The sequence below is a fragment of the Triticum aestivum genome, chromosome 1A (assembly GCF_018294505.1).
Source record: "Triticum aestivum cultivar Chinese Spring chromosome 1A, IWGSC CS RefSeq v2.1, whole genome shotgun sequence".
Taxonomy (NCBI): Eukaryota; Viridiplantae; Streptophyta; class Magnoliopsida; order Poales; family Poaceae; genus Triticum; species Triticum aestivum.
This window is the reverse complement of record NC_057794.1, coordinates 140,009,908-140,023,845: the sequence shown is the minus strand read 5'-3', so window position 1 is coordinate 140,023,845 and position 13,938 is coordinate 140,009,908. Positions and strand designations below refer to the sequence as shown.

At 42.3% G+C, this 13,938-nt stretch overlaps 1 long non-coding RNA gene across 8 annotated transcripts; it reads right to left on the bottom strand.

The window, feature by feature from the left end:
• Window positions 1-226: 226 nt before the first annotated feature.
• On the bottom strand, window positions 227-13,126 carry LOC123041152 (uncharacterized). Of its 8 annotated transcripts, none has more exons than XR_006418399.1 (13): window positions 10,235-13,125; window positions 9,960-10,063; window positions 9,821-9,877; window positions 9,659-9,751; window positions 9,474-9,574; window positions 8,255-8,340; window positions 8,044-8,112; window positions 7,768-7,882; window positions 7,573-7,670; window positions 7,410-7,458; window positions 7,255-7,321; window positions 7,017-7,070; window positions 227-307 (listed from the first exon to the last, which is right to left on the bottom strand). It is a non-coding gene; the product is annotated as an uncharacterized lncRNA (long non-coding RNA). The 8 variants fall into 8 exon arrangements; XR_006418398.1 differs by lacking the exon at window positions 227-307 and adding an exon at window positions 672-1,251; XR_006418400.1 differs by lacking the exon at window positions 227-307 and having other exon boundaries at window positions 2,251-7,070; window positions 10,235-10,334; window positions 10,449-13,125.
• Window positions 13,127-13,938: the final 812 nt, after the last annotated feature.

The following is a 13,938-nucleotide window of genomic DNA, read 5'->3' as shown; positions in this document are numbered from 1 at the left end:
CGTGGCGGCGGAGTTTCGTCCTGTGAGCTTGCTTATGATTTTTCCTCGGACGAAAGACTCCATATAGCCAAAGATGGGCATCGGAGGGCCACCAAGGTGCCCACGAGGCAGGGGGCGCGCCCCCCACCCTCGTGGCTTGTGGGTGGCCCCCCTCTGGTGCTTTTTTCGCTCAGTATTTTTTATATATTCTAAAAATAACTTCCGTGAAGTTTCAGGACTTTTGGAGCTGTGCAGAATAGGTCTCTAATATTTGCTCCTTTTCCAGCCCAAAATTCCAGCTGCTGGCATTCCCCCTCTTCATGTAAACCTTGTAAAATAAGAAAGAAAAGGCATAAGTATTGTGACATAATGTGTAATAACAGTCCATAATGCAATAAATATCAATATAGAAGCATGATGCAAAATGGACGTATCAATACTCTCGAACTCCCTCCCCAGTACTGGGTGGCGTCGAGGTTATCTCACCACTAACTACATGAAAGAGATTTTCGATGTCGGTGAACTCAGGTATTCCAGAACTGCAACGATAAAATTGTGACAACAACACCTTGAAGCTCAACTCCCCAAGACACTACCACAACCCCTAAATGTCAGGAGGCACCAAGAACAATGTTCTCGTCACAATAATATCGGAATGATCCCAAGATACCCGCGTGATCCTAATTTTTTTGGTGAAAATTGAGGAGAGGAAAGTCAAAACATCTACGTCAGGAGGCCTCACCAGAGAGAAGAAGGGGGCTGAGGAGTAAAAAAAATCCTACTCTCCGATATATATAATCCTAAGACTCGAAACATTTTTATTCTAGACTCAACAACGTCAGCGATTCGATCAAACAGGGGGCTCCTAAGTCGGGGATGGCTCTGGTACCAATTTGTAACACCCAAGATGCAGCTATATCTCCAACGTGTCGAGGCACAACTTACAGGCATAACCGCATTTTGGTTTTGTCGCAAGAAGGGTCATCTTCACACAATCCCATGTACAAGATCAAGGATAAATAAATAGTTGGCTTACAATCGCCATGTCATGCAAATATCAAATAATTCATACATTATTCAGAGTACACACATAGTCCGACAACGGGTGGATCCAAATAAAAGAAGACAACCCCAAATGCTAAATCCCGATCGTCCCAACTGGGCACCACTACTGATTATCCGGAAAAGACATGCAGTAACGGCCAAGGTCCTCGTCGAACTCCCACTTGAGCTCGGTTGCACCACATGCATCGGTATCATCAGCACCTGCAACTGTTTTGGTAGTATCTGTGAGTCACGAGGACTCGACAATCTCAAAACCACGAGATCAAGACTATTTAAGCTTATGGGTAGGATGTGGTTATGAGGTGGAGCTGCAGCAAGCGCTAAGCAAATATGGTGGCTAACATACGAGTACAAGAGTAAGATGAGAAGCTACGCAATGGTCGTAAACTAGAAGTGATTAAGAAGTGATCCTGGACTACTTATGTTCAAACATAACCCCACTGTGTTCTCTTCCCGAACCTCGTCAAAAAGAGACCATCATGGCTACACACGCGGTTGGTGTCTTTAGTTAAGTCAAGTGTCAGGTTCTCTACAACTGGATATTAACAAATTTTCATCTGCCACATAACCGCGGGCACGACTCTCGAAAGTTTAAACACTGTAGGGGTGTCTCAACTTAGCCCATGACAAGCTCATGATCCACGGAGACAATCCTCCATCGCGGGACCCTCCGATCAGACTCGGAATCCCGATGCACAAGATATTTCGACAATGGTAAAACTAGTCCAGCAAGACCTCCCGATGCACCGCCCTAGCCTGATAGGAGTAGCACGATCTCATTCTCAGGGTACACCAGATGAGCTAGGCGTACAGGTACCAATATAACCCAAGTTATCAAGGGGCGGTCCCGCACGATGCTCTAGTTTGGACCAACACTCATGAGGAGCACTGACCCATGGGGGTTGATTAAGTCCACGGGGTCCGGAAAGTCCCTATGCAGGTTTTAGTTGTTATTAGGCAAATGATAAAACCAAGGTTGGGCCTTGCTGGAGGAGTTTTATTCAAAGCGAACTATCAAGAGGGGCCCATAAACCCTCATCATGTTAGAGATGCAAAATCAAGAAACATAACACCGGTATGACGGAAACTAGGGCGGCAAGAGTGGAACAAAACACCAAGCAAAAAGCCTAGCCTTCCTCCCTTTACCAAGTATATAGATGCATTAATTAAATAAAAGATATTGTGGTATCCCAACATATCCATGTTCCAACATGGAACAACCTGCAAGGCACCTGCAACTAGCAATGCTATAAGAGGGGCTGAGCAAAAGAGGTAACTTAGTCAAACAACGGTTTGCTAGGAAGGTGGGTTAGAGGCTTGACATCGCAATATGGGAGGCATGATAAACAAGTGGTATGTAGCACGACATAGCGATAGAGCGAACAACTAGCAAGCAAACATAGAAGTGATATCGGGGGTAATGATCATGTTGCCTACAAAGTTCTTAAGGTTGTCGAAAGTTTGCTCCTCGTAAACATACTCAACAGGTTCCTCATTCACGAACTCGTCTCTGGGCTCTACACAAAGTAAGAACACAAGCAACAGAACAACAATCAATCACGGTGCAATGCACAAGCAACATGATGCAAGACATGGCATGGAATGCAAGGTATGATGTGCAATGCATATGGGTACTCCGGAAGGGAAAGGATGATCATGGAATCAACTTGGCAAACTAAGCATGCCACTGAAAAGAGTGAGTGATTTCGGTCGAAATAGATATAAGGATCACCAGAAACGGATGCACGATTTGCAAATCACAAGCAAAACAAGAACAATGCAACATTGCGCTTAACAGCATCATAGCACTTAAGATGCATCACGAAACTATGCAACAACACTCCAACATAGCAACAAAGCACATGGCAGTGAAGTACAAGTGAGGCTCTACAAATCATGAACACCGAGTTCCTGCTACAACTCACTAGAACAAGCCTAAAACAGCATGGCAAAAATGCAAATGACAGTCAGGTTTCAGACTTAGTGAAAATACTAAACATGGCATAAACAGCATTAGGTAGCAATGTTTAGAGCTAGGAACCAACATGCTACAGGAACATAACATGGAAACCAAAAGCATGGCATGCTAGTACTAAAGGCAATGAACAAAACTCCCTTACTAATCTTGAGCCAAAGATGCACAGAAAAGATGGTAACATCAATGCAAACATGGCAAGTGATATGAAGAGTTTCAGACAGAAGAAAAACATAGCATGGTAAAAATAGATTCATAATAGAAACTTTACAAGCTCGTGCCACTCACCACAAAGCATTACATGGCATAAAAAGGTAACCAACAGTAGATAGATACAATTATGAAGCTAAACATGGAAAGATCAAGTTCATCGGGTGCATGGATCACTAGCAAAACACATGGCAAAAATGCAATTCATGTTAACAATCTGCGAACAACAATATTTAGCAAAAGTAGAGCATGGTAATGACAAACTACACTACACCATAAATACAACCAGAGGCATGAAAGAATAAAGCATGACCATATCTTCAAAACATCCTTACTGAAGTTAATCAAAATATGCATGGATCTACTTGTGGAAACAAGTCAATATAGCAACATAATGTAACAGGAAAAGACTTAGCAAAAATCCACAGTGTCTGAAATCAGCAACATCACATAGCCTACTTTGCATGCTTGTGCTAGTCACCAAAGAGCTCATAAAAATACAATGATGGCATGAAGATGCTCCAAAAACATGTAGACATGATGCTCAAATGATGCACACACAAAATGCAATGAAAATGATAAATCAACAAGTTCAATGCCGCCAGGTTGAGACGACTGAACTAACTGAATAAGGTTTTGAATTTGACTAAAGATGACTGATGAATAATACTATGACTTAAAAGAACAATGACAAAATGGAAGGTTGCAATGAATTGTCAGATCACTAAACCAATGCCAAAGTTGCAAGATATTATCCACCAATACCACCTACAAGTGATAAAAAAATGTTTTAAACAAGGGAATGCCCGCCTAGGCCGGCAGATGCAGTAGGGACCTCCTATACTATACTTTTTGCGCACTGGGAGAAGACGCGTCGCGCCCGTTTGGGCCGGCCCATGTCCCAGCGGTCTTTTAAAAAAATCATTTTCCCTGTTTTTGTTTGTTTCTACTTCAAATAATTTGGGACTTTTTTTTAATCTTTTTAATAAATCACAAAATGCTTGTGGATTCAAAAAATGTTCGTGATTTTGTAAAAAATGTTTGCTCGTTCAAAAAATGTTCCAATTTTTAAAAACGTATGCCTCGGAAATAAAAAAATCATGATTTTTCAAAAAGTTAGTGTATTAAAAATGTTAATGAAATTGAACAAAATTTCACCAATTCAAAAAATGTTCACGGATGAAAAATATCCTAAAAATTCAAAAATTGTTCGTGACTTAAAAAATAGTCTATTCATTCATAAAATCTTGGATGATTAAAAAATAAGTTACATCAAAAGAATGTTCGTGAATTTAAAAAATTGTTCCACCAATTTCCAAAAAAAATGTTCATCAATTCTAGAAATGTTCGCCGATTGAAGATAATTGTTTAAAAAATGTTGATAATTTTATAAAAAATATTTGCAAATATAATAAATGTTCATGAATTCAAAAAATGTTCTTGATTTGAGAACATGTTCTAAAATTTGTGAAGTGTTCACAATTTGAAATATGTTCAAGAGTTTAAAAAATGTTCATGATTTCATGAAATTAAGAGTGATAGTGTATCTCGATGATGCAGCAAAATGTGGTCATGGCCATTGGAGATTTTTCTTTTCCGATTGCAACACATGGACCCTTTTGCTACTATATTCAACGAACCGAGTCCCAAAAATCTGTATACAAGGTCCATTATCCCTCATGCTAATGAGGAGCATGTACACGGCACAAAAATGACACTAAACTAACAGAAATGCCAGAAAAACACCGCACTTTTAACCCAATAAAAACACATGTCGGCACAGCCCCCCTCAGCTGAACAGGGTGAGCAATAACTCATTTTTATCATTGACCAAAGTTATCTCATGTGAAATTCAAAATAAATAATTCATATGTTATTCTATAGTAGGGGGTGTGGACAAATAGCACGCACGGGAAGTTAGGAACAAAACTTAAACTGCCAAAAAAAGCAAACACACAAAGACAAACAGATTATATTCACCCTCCTCGCCATGGTCACTAGGTTGGGCTGGTTGGCTACCAATTTCTCCCCCATTACCCCACACAACTGCACTCGAACACTGAGGAGAATCGGTTTTTTGACGGGAATGAGGTGCCCGCTCTTCCTCGAAAATGTGCCTTATTGGCCGTGCGCTGAAGTCAGCTCCCCCCCCCCCCCCCCCCCCCCCCTCTCTCTCTCACACACACACACTCAACAACTCATCCCCTCTAGAAATGACACACAACTGAAAAGGACACCCCCACATGGGTCAGGGTCCAAACATGGAAAACAAGAAGTGGGCGGCCCACAACCTGAATAAAAAGTCCAACGACAAATAAACTCGACATGCACTCACGAGTGACAGGCAAATGAGGAACATCTGCGACACTGAGATTCGTGCATGATCAGACTGACACAAAATTTAAGAAACCATCGAGATTAATTTAGGAGACGGGACGAATTCTAACGACAATTACACTTGCCAGATTTTTCATAGCAAGGAAGGATGCATTTCAGATGTTAAATCACATGATGACATTATGTGAAGATTTAATATTAAATTAGGACAGAGTAATTTCTATCCAGACTTCTAAGGCAAACAATACAAGGGAGGTAACTGCGGCTCCCTCCACATTTTCGCATCCAGGCTTGGGACCGGCAAAGGCAATGTTAGGCCACACCAAGCAATCATTCAGCAAAGCATACAAGGCACACACACACTCAAAAAGTCAGGTCACACACAATCCCACACACAGTCATTGTCAAAATGCAATATTCACACTTCTAAGGCAAACAATACAAAGGAGGTAACTACAACTTCCTCCACATTTTCGCATTCGGGCTTGGGATCGGCAAAGGCAGTGTTAGGCCACACCAACCAATCATTCAACAAAGCATACAAGCCCCACACACACACACAGTCAAGCCACACACAATCACACACACAGTCATTGCCAAAATGCATTATTCACAGTCACACACATCACAGTAAAATGCACAATATGCAGTCACACACACAGTCAAACACAGAGTCACACACACACATAGTCACACATCACAGTCAAATGCAATATTCACACACAGTCAAACACATAGTCCCACACACAGACAGTCAAGCCACACACACAAGCTCAAAAAGTCAGGTCACACACACAGTCATTGTCAAAATGCAATATTCACACTTCCAAGGCAAACAATACAAAGGAGGTAACTACAGCTCCTTCCACATTTTCGCATCCGGGCTTGGGACCGGCAAAGGCAGTGTTAGGCCACACCAACCAATCATTCAACAAAGCATACAAGCCACACACACACAGAGAGTCAAGCCACACACAATCACACACACAGTCATTGCCAAAATGCATTATTCACAGTCACACACATCACAGTAAAATGCACAATATTCAGTCACACACACAGTCAAACACAGAGTCACACACACATAGTCACACATCACAATCAAATGCAATATTCACACACAGTCAAACACACAGTCCCACACACAGACAGTCAAGCCACACACACAAGAGAGTCAAGCCACACACATAGACAGTCAAGCCACACACACACAAGAGAGTCAAGCCACACACACAAGAGAGTCAAGCCACACACACAGACAGTCAAGCCACACACACACAAGAGAGTCAAGAAAACAAACAGTCAGACAGACACAGAATGGAGCACTTGCACACAATAAACAATAAGAAACAGACATAGATAGGGGCACAAACAGAAAGCTATAAACAGACATAGAAACAGACATGCAAGACCGAAGTAAACTCAGAAAGCTATAAAGAAATTCCAGAACCTGAATGACTAAACGATTTCTCTCGAGGGGTGAGGGTGATTCAGATCTTCGTTCCTAAAAACAGGAAGCTGGTTAGAGGCTGATTAAGTGATTATCTTCATTACTACCCACAAGTTTGTAGGCCTATGGACAGAAAAGAAATGTTAAATGTGTTCTTATTCTACTTACTAGAGAAAGCAAGGCATGTAACATGAGCAACATTCTTATAGAAATTTTGGCTAAGGTAAGCCATTCATACCTAAAAGATATATGTTTCAAGTTGGCAACTGTGGTTGCCTCTCATGAGCTACAAGCCGATGGATAGCCTGAAAAATGACATGAGCAACTTAAACTGTGAGTTTCCACAATGTAAATGATGTTTCTATTATTCTTGAAGCAAGAAAAGTAGCTTACGTTACCAGCAGCACCAGCAGTCATATTTACAAAAGAAGATTAAGATGACCTGTGATGTAATAAGCATCATATGAGTCAAAAATACTTGGAATCAGTTTATGACCATAACAGCATAGGTAATTATTCCTGGGTGTATATCGAAGTTATCAAGATAGGAACTTACTAATTCTGTGTATCTTGCAACTCCAATAGGTGAGAAGAACTGGTAACAAATAGAAGTTACACAAATGGAAGTACCTCATTCCTGCAATGTTCAGATGTCTGATGCACGGTATGATGTTCAGGAAAGAGTGAGGAAGTGGCAGGGGCTACATCATTCATGTTAGGAATCTGGTAACAAAGAGGACCAAGGTAGTACCTTCTAGGAAATTTTGCTATTTCTGCCCATTTATTCCCTGGGCATTATACAGTGCATGTTCCTCCTCATAGTCCAAGCATCTCTCTGTATGTCTGGATTCAGATGATTATGTCACCTAAGATGTTATTATGTATGAATTCGAAATCAGCTTCATAACCAATCAGCTATTTATGTAACCAGTGTGTTTCTGAATTAGCAAACATTCCCATGTTTGTCTTGCACAAAGGGGAAAATGCATTTAAGCGAATCATGAAAATGAAACAATCAAAAGAATACCTCTCTTGACATTGCTTGCCTATACGTCCAGGTAGTAACCTTGCAATGAGACCAATTTGTTGCTCCATACTGCATTTTAAGCACAAATATCAAGTGCCAATAGGTACTTACGGATACAACACATCTAAAAATAGAAGTACCCAGAAGTAGCACAATTTGGCTAAATAAACATTTTGACATCAGCATCGCAAAATATAAAGAACGTAAATACCTGCGTTTTAGGCAAACTCAACCCATCAGTGTCCTTAGCAACACAATAAAGAGCCAATGTGAAATGTCCAGATCCAATGTATGTACCTTAAATACTTAGAAAGCATTATTCCAGTGACTGGACAACAACAATACATAAAAAAGAATATGATATCCACATAAGACATAATCACAAAAAGGTTCGGAAAAAAGAATAGTGTCAGGTCTATTCACATTCAACAAACAACAAAGCAATCAATCATGAAATATAAAACACAAGTTATACAACCAAACATTCAGCAAAGCATACAAGCCACACCATCAAACAAATGCAATTTTCACACACAGCCACACACACACACACAGTCAAGCCAAAAACATATTCACCATCAAGCCACACACACTCACACACAGAGTCAAGCCACACACATATTCACAATCAAACCACACACAGTCACTCACAGAGTCAAGCCAGACACATATTCACCATCAAGCCACACACACTCACACACAGAGTCAAGCCACACACATATTCACAATCAAACCACACACAGTCAAGCCACACACACAATCAAGCCACACACAGAGAGTCAAGTCACACACACAGTCAAGCCACACACAGAGAGAATCAAGCCACACACGCAATCAAGCCACACACACAGAGAGAGTCAAGCCACACACACCATCAAGCCACACACACACAGAGAGTCAAGCCACACACATATTCACCAACAAGTCACACACAGTCACACACACATAATGAAGCACTTGCACACAAGAAACCGACATAGATAGGGGCACAAAGAGAAACCTAATACATGCAAGATCAAAGTAAACCCAGAAAGCTATAAAGAAATTCCAGAACTTGAATGAGTAAACTGATTTCAAGTTGGCAACGGTGGTTGCCTCTCATCACTTACAATATTGTGCATGTTACAGCAACACTAAGAGCTTGCTAAAGAGCATTTTCGTCAATCTATCTGAGAAAATACAGATACTATGTTCCATCAAGATCTTTGAGAATAAAACATGGAGGCCATATCAGTTCCAAACATGACTTGCTAATAACCACTGCAGTACTTAAACATGAGTATCAAGTAGGGTAATTTGAAGGGTGTAAAATAGAAATTAGGCACCACTAGACCGGCAAGGCAACAAAGAACCATACAAGACAGAACATTAAAAATGAGTAAATTGCAGAAGAGAGAAACAAATCTACAACTGAATGGAGTAAGCCTTACTCATCCCCAAGTTGGCGTTGCTCAATTTGAGAGATACCATAGTATCGAAGTGCAGCTTCCAAGAATTTACGCTTTAGATCTAAAATTCTCGCATAGCATACCTACAAGAGATATAAGAAGGGAACTAAATTTTTGTCCTTAGTTGTAGACAGATAGATTATTAAACTGTTTCTGAACCAACAAACCTTGTATTAAAAGTTCAGAACTTCCTGGTTGCTGTTTGTGACAAAAAATGAGGCTTTGTTGATAAAAGCTTCAACATTCACTGCATCATCATCCTACAAAATGAAGAACTATGTTAGTCCAGCTAAAAATGCCATGACAACAGAGGCTAAAACGGGACTAACCTCCAAATAGTCGTGCAACCTGGACGCACTTGGATAATTTGTTTGTCATCAAGCATCCTGGTTTTTAAGAAGATGGTCAGACTTCCCAGACTTAGAATATCCAATGACATGTAAAGAGAGACAAAAGCTTTGCTTCTACCTTATTCCTGAGTCCAAGTCAGTGCCACTAAGCATTTGTCATGCTCTCGGCCATTGTTATTCAAATTCATACAGTTCTGCAAGCTTCTCCCTAATCACTACAACCTGCAGATAGCCAGCAAGGTAAATACACCAATTTAAAATAACAGGACGTATGTTTTTCTTCTTCAATTTGTTCATTTATTACGAATAATTTGTTCCAGGAGATCCATTTGGCAAACACAAGTTAAGCATGATGTGGCAGAGAACATCAACTACACATAAAATCAAGTGTACCTGATTAGCCAGGCTGTGCGGTGGCCCAGATAAACCGTTCAGTGTCCTTAGCAACACAATAAAGAGCAAATGTGAAATGTCCAGATCCACATGTTTGTACCTTAAATACTTAGAAAAGCATTAGAATATGATATCCACATAACAGACATATCACAAAAAGTTCAGAAAAAAAGAATAGTCAGTTGTCTGCACTAAACAAGTACTGGTCTGTTACCTATGATCAAGTACTGGTCTGTTACCTATGATCAAGTATTGGTCTGTTACCTATGATCAAGTACTGGTCTGTTAGCATAAATGATTATTCGTCGAGACAATCACTCCTGCCAAACATGTATCTCAAGGAAAATTTGTAAGAGATGTGGTTAATTACTTGAATAAAACACACCATATCAAGTATACTAACACAGAAGTGGTATCAATATTTCCACCTTCCACATCAGATAGTATAAAACACACCATAGCTAGTAAAAAACACACCATGGCCTACATGGTTTGCACCCTAACGCATCCCCATATATGGAAAGACAGACATTGGGAACATAAGCGAAGCATGGCAAGAAGAACCCAATTTGGAAAGAACACTAAATAAGCAACCATCAGAACAACCATAATGTATCACCCCATCTCTGCTTATAAGATGGGTGATTCAAGAACATAAGAACAACCGTAACGAACAACCATAACGACCAGCGAGCCAAAGCAGAATATCACAAGGGCGCATGCGTTTGAGGACTGGAAATAGCCGACGAACAACGCAGCGACGGAACCGAGGAACCGATCTGAGCAAACACGATAAACTGACCTTGCTTTGGCCTCTCCCCGTCTCCGTAATCCAAATCCAAAACCAGACAGGCGAACACGAAACACAGGGACACGGAACATAATCGTTCATCGCTCCGCCACGAATATGAAACACGGGATAGTGAGTGTCTCTTAGATAACCAAAGCACACACAGAAGTTAATGATCCAACAAACTCAGAATCAATATTAACTACTCAATGATCCAGCAAATATTACAACAGAATTTTACGGAATAGGGTGTCAGAATCTCATGATCAATGATCACACTATAAGTTAATTGTCACAAAGTCTAGGCCAAGCAAGAAAAGCATTTTCCATTGACTGGACATTAGTAATACAAAGAAAGAATATGATATCCCCATAAGACATAACAAAACATGCATATCACTAAAAGCTTAAGAAAAAAGAAGTCAACTGTCTACACTAAACAAATACTAAGTCATTAATCACAATACCGAATTGATGCCATAAAATTTAACATGACAAACAATAAATTTTCATGCACACTAACTGGGGATTAACAAATGTCAGAGCATAAGAGTTGGGCTACTCAATTGGATCACCATCATCACAAGAAAACAAGCAGCACATGTCCACGTTATAGGTTCGTTGAAATTCTTGTCCAAAGGAAAGGGACATGACAGAAGTTAGCAGCATGGTAAAAAACATGTGATGAACGTGCTTTCACGGATGAATGAATTCAGGAGTTATGCTCACAACAGAATTATATGCCCAGGTGTGCAATGACAAAATTCTGTAATTATGCTATGCAATCTAGAATGTAGTCTAAGGGGAACTAACTAGCAGCAGCTCATCTAGAACTCCTATGAGTAGTTCAATGGAAATAGCAACATCAGGAAGAAAAGAAGGAACCTTGTCCAACAGTAGCAGCAGCAGGTGTTCAATTAGTCAAGCAGCAGGCCACATGGTTTGCACTCTTGTAAAACTTTTCTGCTCGGAACACGCAAGCAAAGCATGATAAAAAGAAACAAATTGGAAAGAACATAAACAGTAAGGAAACACCATGAGATCAAGCGTAAGGAATCACCCCATCTCTGAATATAGGATGAGAGCACACACGCCTAGCCGGTACAACAAGAAGTCAAGAATTAACAGACCCTGGAACTCAAGAATTGACAGAGGGCCAACAAGAACTGACAGAGGGCCAAGAATTGACAGAGTATCACAGGAGAGCATACGTTTGAGTTTTGAAAATCACCAAGAGCAACGTAGGTGACGGAATGGAGGAACCGGTCTGAACTAGCACAATAAACGAACACCGCTCCCCGTCTCCGGCCGTAATCCAATTTCGAAACCAGACGCGAGCATGAAACCCAGGACTGCTAGTTCGGCTAACAGAAGCGCGCGCGGACAGAATTGCTAGTACGCAAACGAGACGGAGGAGACCCCGACGAGGCGAGACGGACCAAGAACACGCGAGCGCATCGGGTCAACGGCGAGGACGAGCGAAATCGAGCTAGGCGCGACCCTACACGGACGACGACGAGGACGAGCGAAATCAAACCGCAAGCGACCCTACACGGACGACGGCAGCGAGGATGAGCGAAATTGAACCAGGCGCGACCCTACACGGACGACGGCGGCGAGGACGAGCAAAATTGAACCGGACGACAGCGAGGACGAGCAAGATCAAACCAGGCGCAATTCCAAACAGGCGAATCGAGCAGGAACGAAAACCAAATCAGGCGCGGTTCTAAACCTGAACGGGCGACGAATCAAGGAGGAGCGATTCCAAACCGGACGCGAGGAGGCGAGGCGAGAGACGGCCATGACCCGGGGCCCCGGACGAAGAGAGGAGGAGCAGACCGGCCATGGCCAGAGCGCGGGGAGAGAGGAAAGAGCGCGCCTGGCCGCGGGCGGGCCGCCGGGAAGAGGTCGTGTCGCCGGTCGGGTCCTTGCCGGAGACGGCTTCGGCGGGCGGCGGAAATCGAAGGGAAGTGGAGCGTGTTGGGGCTGGATTCGGCCGGACTGGGTGGGCAGGGGCCAGGAGGGGTCAGTCTCGGTCGGTCGGCAACGCGGCGCAGCGCGGAGATATTACCGTTGGGAGCCTCAGATTGGGGTTGGGTGCTCGAGGCAGACCGGGAATTTCTAGCTAGGGCGCTTGAGGCAGAGGCGGTTCCGGGCACACGGGTTATCCGGCCGGCGCACATGAGAAGACCGGCCCATTCGGTCATGTTAGGTTGAGTGTCGTGTCTATCTAGAAAAAAATATGTCCCTTAAAAAATATGTTGATGCAAAGGGACATCCACAATGTTTTTATTTCGTTGGCATCAACTTAAGGTCGAGCTTGTTTCAAATAAAAAAACTTAAGGTCCAATTAATTGCACGGTTAGAATAGCGAGGATACGTGTCCAAATTGACTGTGTTCGAGGCGACTTCCGGCGATAGTCCGACGACCGACGGCATGGTGCCGGCTCTTCCCTCCCCGTTGATCCCCTCCCTCTTGCAATTTGATCATTTGTCTGTCTCTCAGCTCCAACACTACTCTCCCTCCTCTATTTCGATCCCTCCTCTCAAAATTGGCTTCTCTTCCTCTACTGTTGTGTTCCACTGGCTGAGGCAGGATTTCTCAAGTTCTAGTATGAAGGGGGGGCATTGTAGGAAAAAAAACTGCTAGTACTTTTGTGTATATACAAGCAAACTCATCATGTTGGGAGGCTCCTGGCCCATGCTAGCCACCCCATGCCTCTGTCACTGGTAGTTTCGCACTATCAATCTTCTTCTCTCTTGATTGTTCTCTCAATCCCTGGCCTCGCTCTGTATCCCAAGAAGAACCACATTTGGCGCATGTGTGTTGACTACCTAGTGGTTGGGGCGCACCCCTGGTGCGCCTCTTGAGGGTGTTCCTGTGTAGTGCCAGGTAGGGGTTGCCCTTTTCATT